The 13833-nt window shown below is 33.1% G+C and overlaps 1 long non-coding RNA gene across 1 annotated transcript; it reads left to right on the top strand.

Annotated features, from left to right (window-relative positions):
- The first annotated feature begins 456 nt into the window (after positions 1-456).
- On the top strand, positions 457-1015 carry LOC134263396 (uncharacterized). The gene is made up of 2 exons (XR_009991252.1): positions 457-567; positions 735-1015. It is a non-coding gene; the product is annotated as an uncharacterized LOC134263396 (long non-coding RNA).
- Positions 1016-13833: the final 12818 nt, after the last annotated feature.

A 13833-nucleotide genomic window follows, 5' to 3' on the forward strand; every position in this document is an offset into this window, starting at 1 on the left:
TGTGTGAATCACACAGACTTGCACGTAGGCATATTTTTCATGAAGCGCCAGCGCTTCGCCTCGGTCAATATGAATATTTTCTGGTGAATGACAAACCATATTCAACACCAAAAGAGTCCATAATTGTTTTATTATATAGTCGGGATTTGCATAATTAAGGCATTGAAGGCTGTGTGACGACATCATTTTCTTTTGCGATCTTCCATTGTTGAAAACAAAAAAAAGTCTCCATATTACTGTTTGTAACCTCCTAGTTTTCCTTTCTGAGTTTCACTATGTGTAAGACGTCCATATGTTAAAAAATAATCTTGAAATAGGTTTGAATAATTGTTTTCCTGCAGGAAATGCTTTTCCGTGAAGCTGATTTGTTAGTAATTTGACCGAATGAAAGGACTATATACATTTGTTATGTTATATTCGTGCTCGGTCGATATGCTTTTCTGTGAAATTTGTCTATGGATCGACCTCATGATTGAGCCTTATTTGTACAATACCGTCATTTTGTAAATCTTATGTTTTAAATTACCGGATACAGTGTAGCAGCATTTTATTTTTTACTGCCACCCGGTAAATTCAAAATTTACAAAATGACAATTCATGTGGCTTAAAATGCATTTACAGTATTTTACTAAGGCCGCAATACTTGAATACACAAAATTTAAATAAAATATTGGTTGTATCTTGGTGTTTAAATTTTTAATTCTTATATTTCTTTTTTTTCTATTTTCTTTCAGTTAATGCAGGCCTATGTTTTTGTGAATTTCCATGTAAGGATCCTTGGATGAGTAGGACGACCAGTTACTCTTCAATGACCCGATTCTTCATCTTCCCCGTGATATAAAATAAAAACACAACGACAGGATAAAGAATCTATCGTCATACTCACATTGAAAACAGTGCTGGATATTATATCTGCAAAACCGGCCATTTTGAAGTTTTGATGCCATCCTTGAATCTGATTCCAAAATAATGGACAGATGCAATTTTAATGTATTGAAGAGATTTTTAGATTATTCACCCTCTTGATTTTTTTTTTCTAAAAAGAGAACAGTTTATGATAATCATAACCTGGTCATAAACATTCAAAAAATCTTAGCCTAAGGTCAATCGTGCACACCATAAAAATTTAAATATACTAGTAACTTGCGCAAAGCATTAATGTCTAATGTTCTTGAATACAACAGACACTATGTTTAAAATCCTTTCTTCTCTCCTGCTGACTTGCTTGGTTTTTCTTTATAATTATTGGTCTATGGTGTGGAAAAAGTCTTCTGTTTTATAAGTAAAATCTGCATGACTTTTATGTCGTACTTTGTCACAAGGAAATACAGCTAGTTTATCTAAACAAGAAGTCCATGGGTCTTGTAGGTCACTTGATCTCATATAACATCTTTCCAACCATTGAATTTGATTGATTGATTGATTGTATATTGTTTAACGTCCCTCTCGAGAATTTTTCACTCATATGGAGACGCCACCATTTGCCGGTGGAGAGCTGCAAATTTTGTCCTTTACTCGGCACTTAGGGCCATTGAGCAGTGAATGACGTTTTTCTTGCTCTTACTGCGACTCGGTTTATACGGTCTCATCCGAACGACCAATCTCCACGTCCTGCAGTGGGATTCGAACCCGGGACGTAAGGATTGACTCCTTACTTCGCGACTCTAGAGCAGACGCTCTAACCACTGCGCCATGCGGGCGACATTGTTTTAAAACAGAGGCCATGCCATTCACAATTTTGTGCACTGCTCGTCATAACAATTACATATGTGAAGTATGAAAGCCATAGCTCTTACCCCATAAAAGTTATGGCCAAGGTTATTTTTTTTAAGTAGGCCAAGGTCAAGGTTAAAAGGTCAGAGTTGTTGGTATCCAATGAAAGGTCTTGCCACAAGGATTCACATGTAAAGTATGGAAGCCTTATCCCTTACCGTTCAAAACTTATGACCAAGGTTAAAATTTCTGTAAGAGTAGGTCAATCTCCAAAGTCAAAGTTGTTGGTACCCAATTAAAGGTCTTGTCACAAGAATAACATATGTGAAGTTTGAAAGCCCTAGCCCTTTACGTTCAAAAGTTATAGCCAAGGTTAAAGTTTTTTAAAAGCAGGTCAATCTCCAAGGTCATGGTCTAAAGGCCAAAATTGTTTTATCAAATGAAAGATCTTTTAACACAGAATTCATATGTGCGGACAAAGAGACAGACAGACAGACGTGGCAAAAACTATATACTCCCGAATCTTCGTTTACGGGGGCATTCAAATATTAAGTTTTGGCATGCTTTCTTCGTATTAATTTTTTTAAAATCATCTCGTGTCCTTCCGTCTATCTGTCTGTCTGTGTCTGTCTGCAAAACTTGCTCATACCTTTGATTTAGTGGATCCATGACTTTCATATTTCACATGTGTATTTCTTGTGACATGGCCTTTTCTTTGGATACCAACAAATTTGACCTAGGAGTTTGACACACTTTTTCACAAAATTTCCCAACTTTTACTTTGGTAATATCTTTTGAATGACATATACTAGGGCTTTCAAACATCACATATGTAATCCTTGTGACAAGATCTTTCCATGGATACCAACAAATTTGACCTTGGAGATTTATATACTTAAAAAAACCTTGGCCATAACCTTTGAACAGTAAGGGCTAAGGCTTTCATTCTTCACAGGTGTAATCCTTGTAAAAAGCCCTTTCATTGGATACCAACATAATGACCTATTTACATAGACCTTGGAGTTTGAACAACATAAAAAAAACAATTATTGACCATAATTTTTGAAGGGTTAGGGATAGGGCCTGCATACTTCACATATTGTATCAGTGTGACAAGACTTTTCATTGGATACCAAGAACTTTGATCTTAATCTTGGAGTTTGACCGTCTTTTTTAAAACTTTAACCTTGGTCATAAATTTTGAAAGGTAAGGGCAAAGGCTTTCATCCTTCACATTCATAATATTTGTGACAAGCCTTTTCTTTAGAATCCAACAATTTTGACCCTTTGACCTTGACCTTGGAGTTTGACATACCTTTAAAAGAACCTTAACCCTGGCCATAACTTTTGAACAAGTGGTACTACGGCTTTCATAATTTTTCACAATTGTATTTCTTGTGAAGGATATGGAGATAACGAATAGTATTCAATCTCAAAGTCCATAAAACAATACATAATAAGATCAGAGCAAACACTGACCTCCGAAACATCAGAGGTGAGATCAGGTACCATGGAGGAGTGAGCATCCCCTGCTGACTGGTTACACCCGCTAAGTGCTCCTTATCATGATCAGGAAATAACGGAAAAATCCGCCGTCAATTCAGTGTATAAATAATGGACTAACAGTTAGTATGGAAAACGTCAGTCAGCATTTGACTCAATGATAAATTGTATTTGCTAACAAGGTCATTGTATCGACCATTGAACTTACGAAATGAATTGGCTTTAAACGAGACGGCAGATATTCTTGTTTCATCAACTTACCTGTCAATAATTTACTTCGTTTTAGAAATTGTTCATACGTAGAGCAAGCACTTGCGTATCAAATCAACTGAGAGATATACACTCCGTATGCAGGTGATGAAGTTATATTGCTGCATAAGTAAGGGATGTTGACGATAGAAAAGTTAAAGTCATCACGTTTATCATATAGCTTGGTTGTTAGATTACCATTAACGTCTTTTCAAGTAAAATATCCAAGTATGAAACAGATGTGTCAGACTCTGTGGTATCTTTTATCTCAAGCTCACCAGGATATATCGTATCGACGTAGGAATGAAATTACCATTGTTAATTGACAATACGTCGTCGATATATCTGAATGTCGAGTTGAAGGCCACAGCAATTGTTTCCTTCTTTTCACGCATAAGATTTTGCACAAATCCTGCTTCATGTGAATATAAAAAAAGGTCCGCTAATAACGGAGCGCAATTGGTACCCATGGGAATTCCAGTAGATTGTTGGAATACCTGGTCTCCAAAAACCACATAGATATTGTCAATCAGAAACTCAATCATCTCTTTGATGTCAACTTCAGAGTACTTGTTTGTGCAATCCTAGTATGTGTTTTAACAAATTGATTTTGCAAATGACCAATGACCAGGTAAATAAATTTACGAGTTCCATTTTTATTGAGCCTTCTTCTGAGCCAAAGTCTCAAAGAGCTTAAATGTTATGGCCATTTGTGTAGTGTACATACACATACTTTTTACAATATGGGCCATATCTCAAGAATCCCTTGGCCAATCATTGTCAAATTTGTCACAGGGTATCCTTGGCCCAAGGGCTACCATTTATACTAAAACTAGGGGTGGAACCCTAAAACAAAAGGAGATAATCAGGAAAATGAAACCAAAAGTACTGGTTGCTAAAAAGTCTTCTCCAGAATCACCAGGCAGATTTTCACCAAACTTACATACAAGGATCGGGATATGTTGAGGATTAAAAATTGTTCAAGGCATGACCCTGGGGCAAAGGGCGTGGTCTCAAGGTCACTTCAAAGTTGACCAAAATTTACACTTAATAAAAACGTTGATATTTTGCTTAATATAAATACTAGGGTCATTAAATCTTGTAAGTTGATGCATCTAAGGACATGACATCATGTTAAAACAAAAGTAGGTCACGGTGACCTACTTTTTAAATTTTACGGGCTTTAGTTTTCAAATTGATTTGGAGGCATATTTTGGACACTTTAAGGCCTATGATCATAAAACTTTGTCAGTTGGTCATCTTTGGTCCACAAACAAAATCAACAAAATTCGGAATTTTTAATTGGGCTAATCTTTTTAAAACATTTAATCCCTTATTTAAGACACTAGAGGTTTAGAATCACCAAATCTTTTTTTTTTCAATTTTGGGCAAAAGGGGTTTCCATTTTTGAATTTTATTTAGATTTTTTTATCTCAACTTTGGCTTGAAACATAAAATTTTTGGGTTTTAGGTTTTTGGGCGACCAAAAAGTAGGTCACTTGACCGACTTTTGAATATCTCAGGTACTGAGTGGTTAAATCATCAAACTTTGTAGTGATGCATCTTAAGTTTTCATATGTCTACCAAAAAATAGGTCACGGTGACCTATTTTTAATATCTTTAGGTACTGATTGGCTTAGAATCTCAAACTTTGTAGTAGATGCATCTTGGGTTTTTGGATCATGTGACCAAAAAAAGGTCACGGTGACCTACTTTTTTACAATTTTTGGCTATATTTAGGTATTTCAGGTATTATTTTAAATCATCAAACTTTGTTATTTTTAACATTTGGTTCTTGGAGAATGATAATTGAAAAATAGGTCACGGTGACCTACTTGTGAAATTTATGGCTATATTTAAGTATTCTAGGGTACTTATTTCTAGAAATTGTCAGACTTTGTCAGTTGATGCACTTTTGGGGTTTTTGGAGAATGTTGACTAATAAGAAGGTCACTGTGACCCACTTAAAGAATATCTCAAGTACTGTTTTTGGGTTAGAATCATCAATCTTTGTCAATTAATGCATCTTGTGTCCTCAGAAAATTTCAATCAAAAAGAAAGTCACCATGACCTACTTATGGTATTTTATAGTGACATTTAAATATTTTCAGCCCTAACTGGCTAAGAATCATCAAACTTTGTCAGTTGATGCATCTTGGGTCTTAGGATAGATTGTATAATTTATCAGAAGAGCGATTCAAGGCCCTTGGGCTTCTTGTTTAAAAAAAGCAGCTGTCAATGATATCAAAAAGCCTGGACTTCAATTTATCGTGGGGAAAGGTTGTATAGAAAGTTGAAAAGTATGTTTTTTAAAAAGTTGTTGATTTTGGTAAAATCTTGGGATTTGAAATTGTCCAAAATTTCTTTGGAATTTTTGAGTATCCACATCTGATTCACACCACTTCTCGAGTATATTGTTGCACAGTACTCCTGAAGTTTTTTTTCACTACTGTAAATACTTAGTGAGGAGTAACGAAAGAGGCTTGGTTGAACATTTACGGGAAACCCCAATGTATCTTTTTTTTAAGAATTTTTAAAGTTTCGGAATCCAATATATATATAGGGTAGTTCAAATTCCTTTTGGCTCGGAAAAAACCCTTTACTTTGGTAAACATATTTAATTTGCATTTAAGAAAATTGAAAAGTCTTTGCATGTTGTCATAGGGGAGATAGTGTTTCACAAACACATCTTGTTTCTTATGGTTTTTTTAAGAAATAGGTAAAAATAGAGTCCACGGATGTTTTGTACTGCCGTAATATTAGAAGAAAACAAGATGTGTTTGTAAAACACTATGTCCCCGTGTGGCAACAAGGAAAAATTTAAAATTTTTTCCTACATGCAAATTTAATATATTGGTACCAAAAGCAGGGTACGCTGGAAATATTATTGTGAAATATGAAAGTAGGCCAAGATTAAAGTTTTTCATAAGTACAAAACTCTTCAATGTCAAGGTCATTGATATCAATAAAAGGTCTTGCCACAAAGAATACATTTGTGAATAATGAACCCAATTACTTTTAAAATTTTGGAAAGGTTAAAAATTTTAAAATAGGTAAATAAAAGGTAAAGGGTTTAAAAATTGTGATATCAAATAAAGGTCTTTAAAGGTCAGATAAAAATATATAGCCTACCCTATCCTTCAAACGTCATGGTCAAGGTGTTTTTAAAAAAAAGTCAATTTCAAGTTCATGTTTAAAAAAGTAAAATGAAGGGTCTTTTCACAAGGAATACATATGTGAAATATGAGAGCACTAGTCCTTAGCGTTCAAAAGTTATGGCCAAGGTTAATGTTTTTTCATAAGTACGGAAATCTCCAAGGTCAAGGTAAAAAGGTTTTTTGGGTTAATAAAAGGTCTTGCAACAAAAAAATATATAAGTGAAGTATGGAAACCCTTGCCATAACTGTTCAAAACTTATGGCCAAGGTTAAAAATTTTAAAAAGTAGGTCAAACTCTAAGGTCAAAGTTCTTGATATACAATTAAAGGTCTTATCACAAGGAATTAAATATGTAAAGTATGAAAGCACTAAGCTTAACCCTTTTAAAGTTATGGTCAAAGTTTTTTTTAAAGTAGTCAAATCCAAGTAAAGGCTCAAAGTTCTTGATATCAAACGAAGGGTTTTCTTACGAAGATTGCATATGTGAAGTATGAAAGCACTAGCCCTCGGTTCAAAAGTTTTGGCCAAGGTTTAAGTTTTTTATAAGTCAAAAGGTCAAAGTTGTTGGTATTCAATAAAGGTCTTGCCCAAAAAATACATATATGAAGTATAAGATTCCTGGTTTCTACTGTTCAAAATATATGGTAAAAGTAAAGACTTTGTGTAAAAGTGGGTCCAACTCCAAGGTCAAGTCAAAAGGACAAATTTGGGGTACCCAAAGAACGTTTTGTCACAATGAATACACATGAAAAATATGAAAGTCATAGCTCCACTAAATCAAAAGTTATTGGCTAGGATAAAGTTTTTGCGTACAACAGACAAACGGACGGACACGACAAAAACTATATACCCCAAACTTCGTTTACGGGGCATCCAAATTAAAATCCGAAACATAATTTTATTTAAATGCCACCGTATACATTTAGTACTCTCAGTTCTTTGATTTTAAAAAAAGCAAAATTCTGCAGTTGTCAAATAACTATTATTTTCATACTAACTTTTGTGCAAAGTTCGGGATTTAAAAAGAAAGTAGATGGAAACTCCAAGTGTTGTTCTTCCCCAATATTTGATGTCATGGCTATAAACAGAAGCCACTTACTGCTGATAAAATTTATTCGGGAAGAAAATTATGATAGCGACAGATTTATTGACGGAAAAAAATTATATTGACTGCCAAAAAAAAATGATTGACAGCGATGTGTGTCAATCGTAGCTTTATATCAACAATCTGAGATAGTGTATTGCATGAAAATGTCAGAATTTAAGACATATGATCTTATCAGTTGGAAATAAAACATCTTATTCTGAACTGAAAATTGCAAGAGGTTACGCAGCAAACTGGTTAAACTTAATTTCAGAGACTACAAACATGACAAAGATGCTTGGCAACAATTGAATTTACTTCGTCTTGCGTTTTAAATTGATTTTGGTAAAAAAAATTTCCAAAATATTTGTGTCGAGTTGCATAGCAGTTATCGATCGATTTCTCATTGTTTATAAATTGCACAATTTTAAAAAAGAGTACGGGTTGGTGTAAAATAAAAGGATGGAGTATCCAAAATGGAGTGTCAGTAAGTGCAAGGGATAACATCAGGAGTCATGATGCAAAAGGTGGAAATCTTAAAATGTGAACTAATTCTTGATAAGATCAGACTGTTAACTTAAATTATGATTTTCCGGGGTTTGAACGCACATTATACGCCAATAGGCGTTGTTACAACGCGAAATGTAATAACAACGCGAAATGTATAAACTTGGATTATTAATTTTGTGTTATTACATTTTGCGTCAAATCGCAGAATGTAATAACGCGAAATGTAACAACATTCTTTTTAGGATGATTACATTTGCGTTTTCTTTTTTGGCAATAACGCAAAAGTAATAACACGATTTTTGGCTTTTAAATTTTTTTCATTTTGCGTCGAGATTAAGCAAAAGGCAGGAACGCAAAATGTATTTTTACCCATTATAAATTTTCCCAAGGTTATCTGATTGATTTAAGTTTACGTTCCCGAAAATTCATATTTCCCCGCGTGGACGCTTTTTTAATTCCACCTCTTGGAACACCTGGAATTTTCCCCAATAACTTCTGTTGTTTAACGAAAACTCCCAGATTGATACAAAAGCCTTTACGTAAAAACTATCAATGTGTTACCAAATCTTTTAGAAATTTACGTTATAAAAATTTGAACGGGGAATTTAAATTTATGTTTATTTCAAAAGGTTTTTTTTTTGGTTAAAAAAAATTCATTTGAGATTTTTCGGGAAACATGAAGACTTTTCGGGAAAAAATTATTTCCCCTGGGGAACCCCGGGGAATTATTTTCTTGGCGAAAAGTCTTCTTTTCCCTCACTATCATGCAATAAAAAAATATAATAACCACTTTTTTTCGTCACCAATTATCAATTTTCAATGGGGTTTTGGGCCCATGAAAAGATTGATTGTATATTGTTTAACGTCCCTCTCGAGAATTTTTCACACAAAGGGGCGTCGCCACTTGCCGGTGGAGAGCTGAAAATTTTTGGGTTTAATCGACACAAAAACCATTGACGGGGAGGGTTTCAACTAATTTTCCCCGGGCCCCTTTCCCCATTAGGGGAAAAACATTTTGAATGTTTTGGAGACGCCATGACAACCCTCCTTTTTCACGATCTTTGAAATAAATGCATGGAGACCTTTTATCTGTGGAATATGGAGTTTAACTTTATTCAATGTAATGATATTACCTAAAATAAACTATGGAAGGGACTTCTTACTTCGTCTATCTTACATTTGACTAAACAGGAAATGTATAAATTTTTAACGTCCGGCGATGTTAATACATTCAAGGTTGTTTTTCCGAACTCTGACCGAAAGACCCGAGATCGATGATGCGATTTGGAGGGATCTTTTTCGTGCCAGCACCTACTGCGACACGGGACCTCGGTTTATATGGTCTCATTTTAATTAAGACCGGTCTCCACGTCCCACAGTGGGATTCGAACCCGCGGCGTAACTCCTTACTTTGCGAATCTAGCCCAAAAAATTAAAAAAAAAAAGAAAAAAAAAAACAATTTTTTTAAAAAAAAAAAAAGGTTCCTACCCTTCCCTCCCCCCTTTTCCTTTTCCCTTTTCCCCTATAAAATTTAAAATTGGGTTTTTTGGTTTTTTTTTTTTTTTGAAATTTTTTCCAAAAAAAAAAGGTAAAAAAAAAAACCAAAAAATTTAAAAAACATACCGGAAAGTAAAAAAAAACCTTTTTTTTTTTTTTCATTTTTTAAATTTTTGCTTGCCCCCTTCCCTTTCGTTTTTAAAAACAAAAAAAATTAATAAAAAATTTAACACTTTTTTTTTTAAAAATTTGAATTTTTTAACAGGGGGGGTTTAACAAAAACAATTAAAAAACAGAATTCCCTGAAGCTGACTAAATGAATTATTTTATCCTGAAACTAACACTTTGGTAATATTTTATAAAGTATGTTAAGGAGAATCAGTAACAATGACGGAATGAAACAGAAACATCAAAGTTATCCTGAAGTGCATATTCTGTCATTTTTTTCACATAGAACATGAAGAATGAGAAACGGTCTATTTGAAAACAACAAATATGAGATTTAATCCAAAAATGACCTTTGGATATCAAAAAAAAAGGGCTATTTTATGCCACGCCAAATAAATAAAATGAGCTAAACATAGTTTCACAGTTGATAAACTATTTTTAATCGACTGTAAACTTAGTTTACAAACCGTGAACTATACTTTAAATTCGTTAATTATAGTTTTAAAAAACTATATTTAATATAGCGTTAACTATGGTTTACAGATGAAAAATAAAGATTTACGTTGTAAACTATATTTTACAGTCCTTAAACTATAGTTTAGAACCATAAACCTAGTTCATTGACTGTGAAACTTTGTTTAGCTCTTTTTTTGTGAATTTGGCATCCCATACATATGGCTAGTGATTTTGTTTTATATTTTGATAGATAATAGACGCCAAGTGAAAAGGGAAGCCATAAAAAACGAAAAGTTTTATGCCCCATGCTACTCCCTTTAAAGTAACTCTTTAAAGTATTCAAAATTTGAATAATTGTAAAGGGGGGGGGGTTTTTTTTGCTGAATAAAGGATGTACTGAAATTGACATAAGAGCCACCCTTTGTTACTCCATTTTAGAGTCTCCATCATTGGCATTTTACACCAAGCCCCAGGTAGAAATATAAGTACTTGATTTTTTAAATTGATCATTTTTGAATAATTACTTAGTAATCTTTTCTCCCACCTCACAATTTAATTTTTATTTTTAAGAATTAAGATGCGTGAATGAACATTATTGTGAGGTATTTTTTTTTCAAACTTACCTGAAAAGGCTTGACAAACCAAAACAAAAAATTCGCGACTAGAAAAATCCTATAAGTATTTGGTGTGTATCTGTGTGTGTGTTGTGGGGTAGGGGTGGGGGGTCGGAGGGTGAACTTATTTCTTTTAGTACCAAATATTTTTTACTTAAACACTGCATTAGCCTTCTATTCCCCTTTATTAAAAAACCCGCAACCAAAACTGGGGGAAGGGCGGCCGGGCGTGAAAATTTTTTTCAGTTGTCAGAGAATAACTTGAAAGGTTTCCAACCAACCATGACAGTGAGTAACAATGTCACAACAAGATAAGGCTTTTCATCATGCCACTAGCTTAAGTAATATTCAGGGAATTTTTTTTAAAAATTTTTTCCCCCCCTGAAAAAATTCCTTTTTTACGGAAATGGAAATGGTATTTTTACAAATTATACCGGAACAATGTTTTTGCAAAAACCGGGGAAAAAAGCCTTATTTTCCAAAAAAATTTAAAAACAAATCCCCTTTAAACTTTACATTTTTTATTGAAATTTAAATTTTTTGTTTTATCCCAAATTTGCCTAAAACATAAAAAAAGATTTTGGGTTTTATTTAATTCATTTTCCAAGGAAATATTTTAAATCCCGGGGGCGAAACCCCCCAATTTCAATTTAAAATAAAATTTTTCCCCCCTTTTTTAAGGGGCGGAATTTTAAAAAATTTCTGTTTAAAAGGGGGGGGGGGTTGGGGGGCCCCGGGTTTACTTAACCCGAATTTTTTTCTTTGAAATTTAAACAAAATTTTTACCAAATTGTATTATATTTGAAAAAAAAATCTTTAAAAAAATGCGCGAAATAAGGTTGGTGGTGGTTTTTTTACTTTCACTTTTGAGGGTATCGACATACGTATTTCAATAACTAGTAGATTAAAAAATCAAAATCACAAAAGATTTTGACAAGTTTTTTCTTTAAAAGTTTACTGTGCGTTTCTTTTTCCTTTCAGAATATTACAACTTGACAAGATATTTCACTATATTTTATTGTATTTTATAGTGTGTAACTTTGTCAAGTCTAGTCAGTCGACCAAAATCGATTGTTTGACTGGACATTTAAACTCTGAAGGATAATTGTAATTGATAACTGATCGCATCTTTGTGTAATTCTTTTATCTGTATATCGCTTCCTTGTATGAACGCTTGCATTCATTTTATTGTGGGACATAAAAATGCAATTTAATATCCAGGTGTACGAAAGAGGGAGGGCTTATATATTCGTGACATGACCGACAAGTTTTAAAATACTTGAATTTTAATTGAACGTGAGAATAATACAATCTCAACCAGGAAGATCTAAACACAAGATATTCAAGGTATAGAGATTCGGCATTTACAGCTCAAAAGTTAGGTTAAAAATCACGAAACAATGATAGCATTTCATCCAAGGTACCCAAAGAAATACGTTATATGTATACGTCAACAATATTATCGGCTTTTGTCAGTAGTCTACAAACATATTCACTTATTTTATCATTTACATGTGTTCTCTCTCTACATCTTTTATTTTATTGTTCAATAAGTATAGTATTTTTAAAATATACATGTGGGAAGTAATCAGGAAGTTTTAATTAGATTAATTACAATGCTCTTTAATTTGATTAACAATGCTCAGTGTACAGTAAAACTCGCTTATAACGAAGTCCTATGGGACCTATGCATTTCATTCGCTATATATCCGTATTTCGTTACATCTGTATAATGAATTTATATTTATAACTATATAAGGCAAATTCTCAATATCTGCGTTTCCATTTACGCAATGAATATGTTAGGAAAGCAATTATTACAAAACATGGGACAACTAATGTTATGTTATAAACTGAGTTTTATCTGAGAATACAGAAATAAAGTCAGTTCAATCTATCAAATTTTGTGATTTTTAAAAATTCCTTACGAAAGATGTAAATTTCACTATTCTTAACCTCTAGGGGACTCAAAAATCAGATCTCTAATAAAGCAAACACTTACGTAATTATTTCAGAACAAGGTTAATATATTCGGAGGTATATAGTTTTTTATGCCCTGTCCGTCCGTATTTCTGTTTGTACGCAAAAACTTTAACATTGCCCGTATTTTTTGATTGGTTGGATTGCACATGACCTTGACATATAAAAATAAGAGCGTTTAACAGACCCAGTGAAATCTCCAGTCAGTCAGGTGCTCAAGCAACTTAAATGAGCTATCTGGCCACGGACAATCGAACTCGTCAGTCTGAACACCACGCCCGCACAGTAGTACATTATAACTTACAAAATCCAAAGCATTGATAACACAGTGAATAATTATTAACCAAAACCATTCAAAAAATCACAATAAAACACATTTTAAATGAATTTATTTAAATTAGGGACGGTAAAATTGTATAAAAAAACGATTATTTTTAATCTAAGAAGGCTTGATGTTATTTCTAGTTAAATATTTTTGGTTATTAAGAAGTATGCATTTCATAAGGTTCAATTTTCATGGAGTTAACATCAAACCTCCTTCATGACAGAACTGGAACATATATTACAATCAGTAAATACATAAGAACATGTTGAATTAATTATGCATAACTTGCGATATTAGAATTACTATTTCAGATATTTATCAAACTTGATGAAAACACAGAGTAACAGTGTGTAAATCTGTGCAGTAGATCAAACTTCCAGGACTAGAAATATAGATGAAATCATAGATCAGCAAAAGGAATTGAAAAGTTATTTACAACATTTTTCAGTTAATGAGCACTTAATTAAATATAAATTTATAGCATGTGAAAATATTTTAGTCATGCACCAATCATTCAAATGAGAATAAATAAAAAAATCAAACATGCAACCATATGGCACAATTTTCAAACAAAT

The sequence above is a fragment of the Saccostrea cucullata genome, unplaced genomic scaffold (assembly GCF_032062105.1).
Source record: "Saccostrea cucullata isolate Sc308-1 unplaced genomic scaffold, CSIRO_AGI_Scuc_v1 ctg10710, whole genome shotgun sequence".
In the NCBI taxonomy this organism is placed as follows: Eukaryota; Metazoa; Mollusca; class Bivalvia; order Ostreida; family Ostreidae; genus Saccostrea; species Saccostrea cuccullata.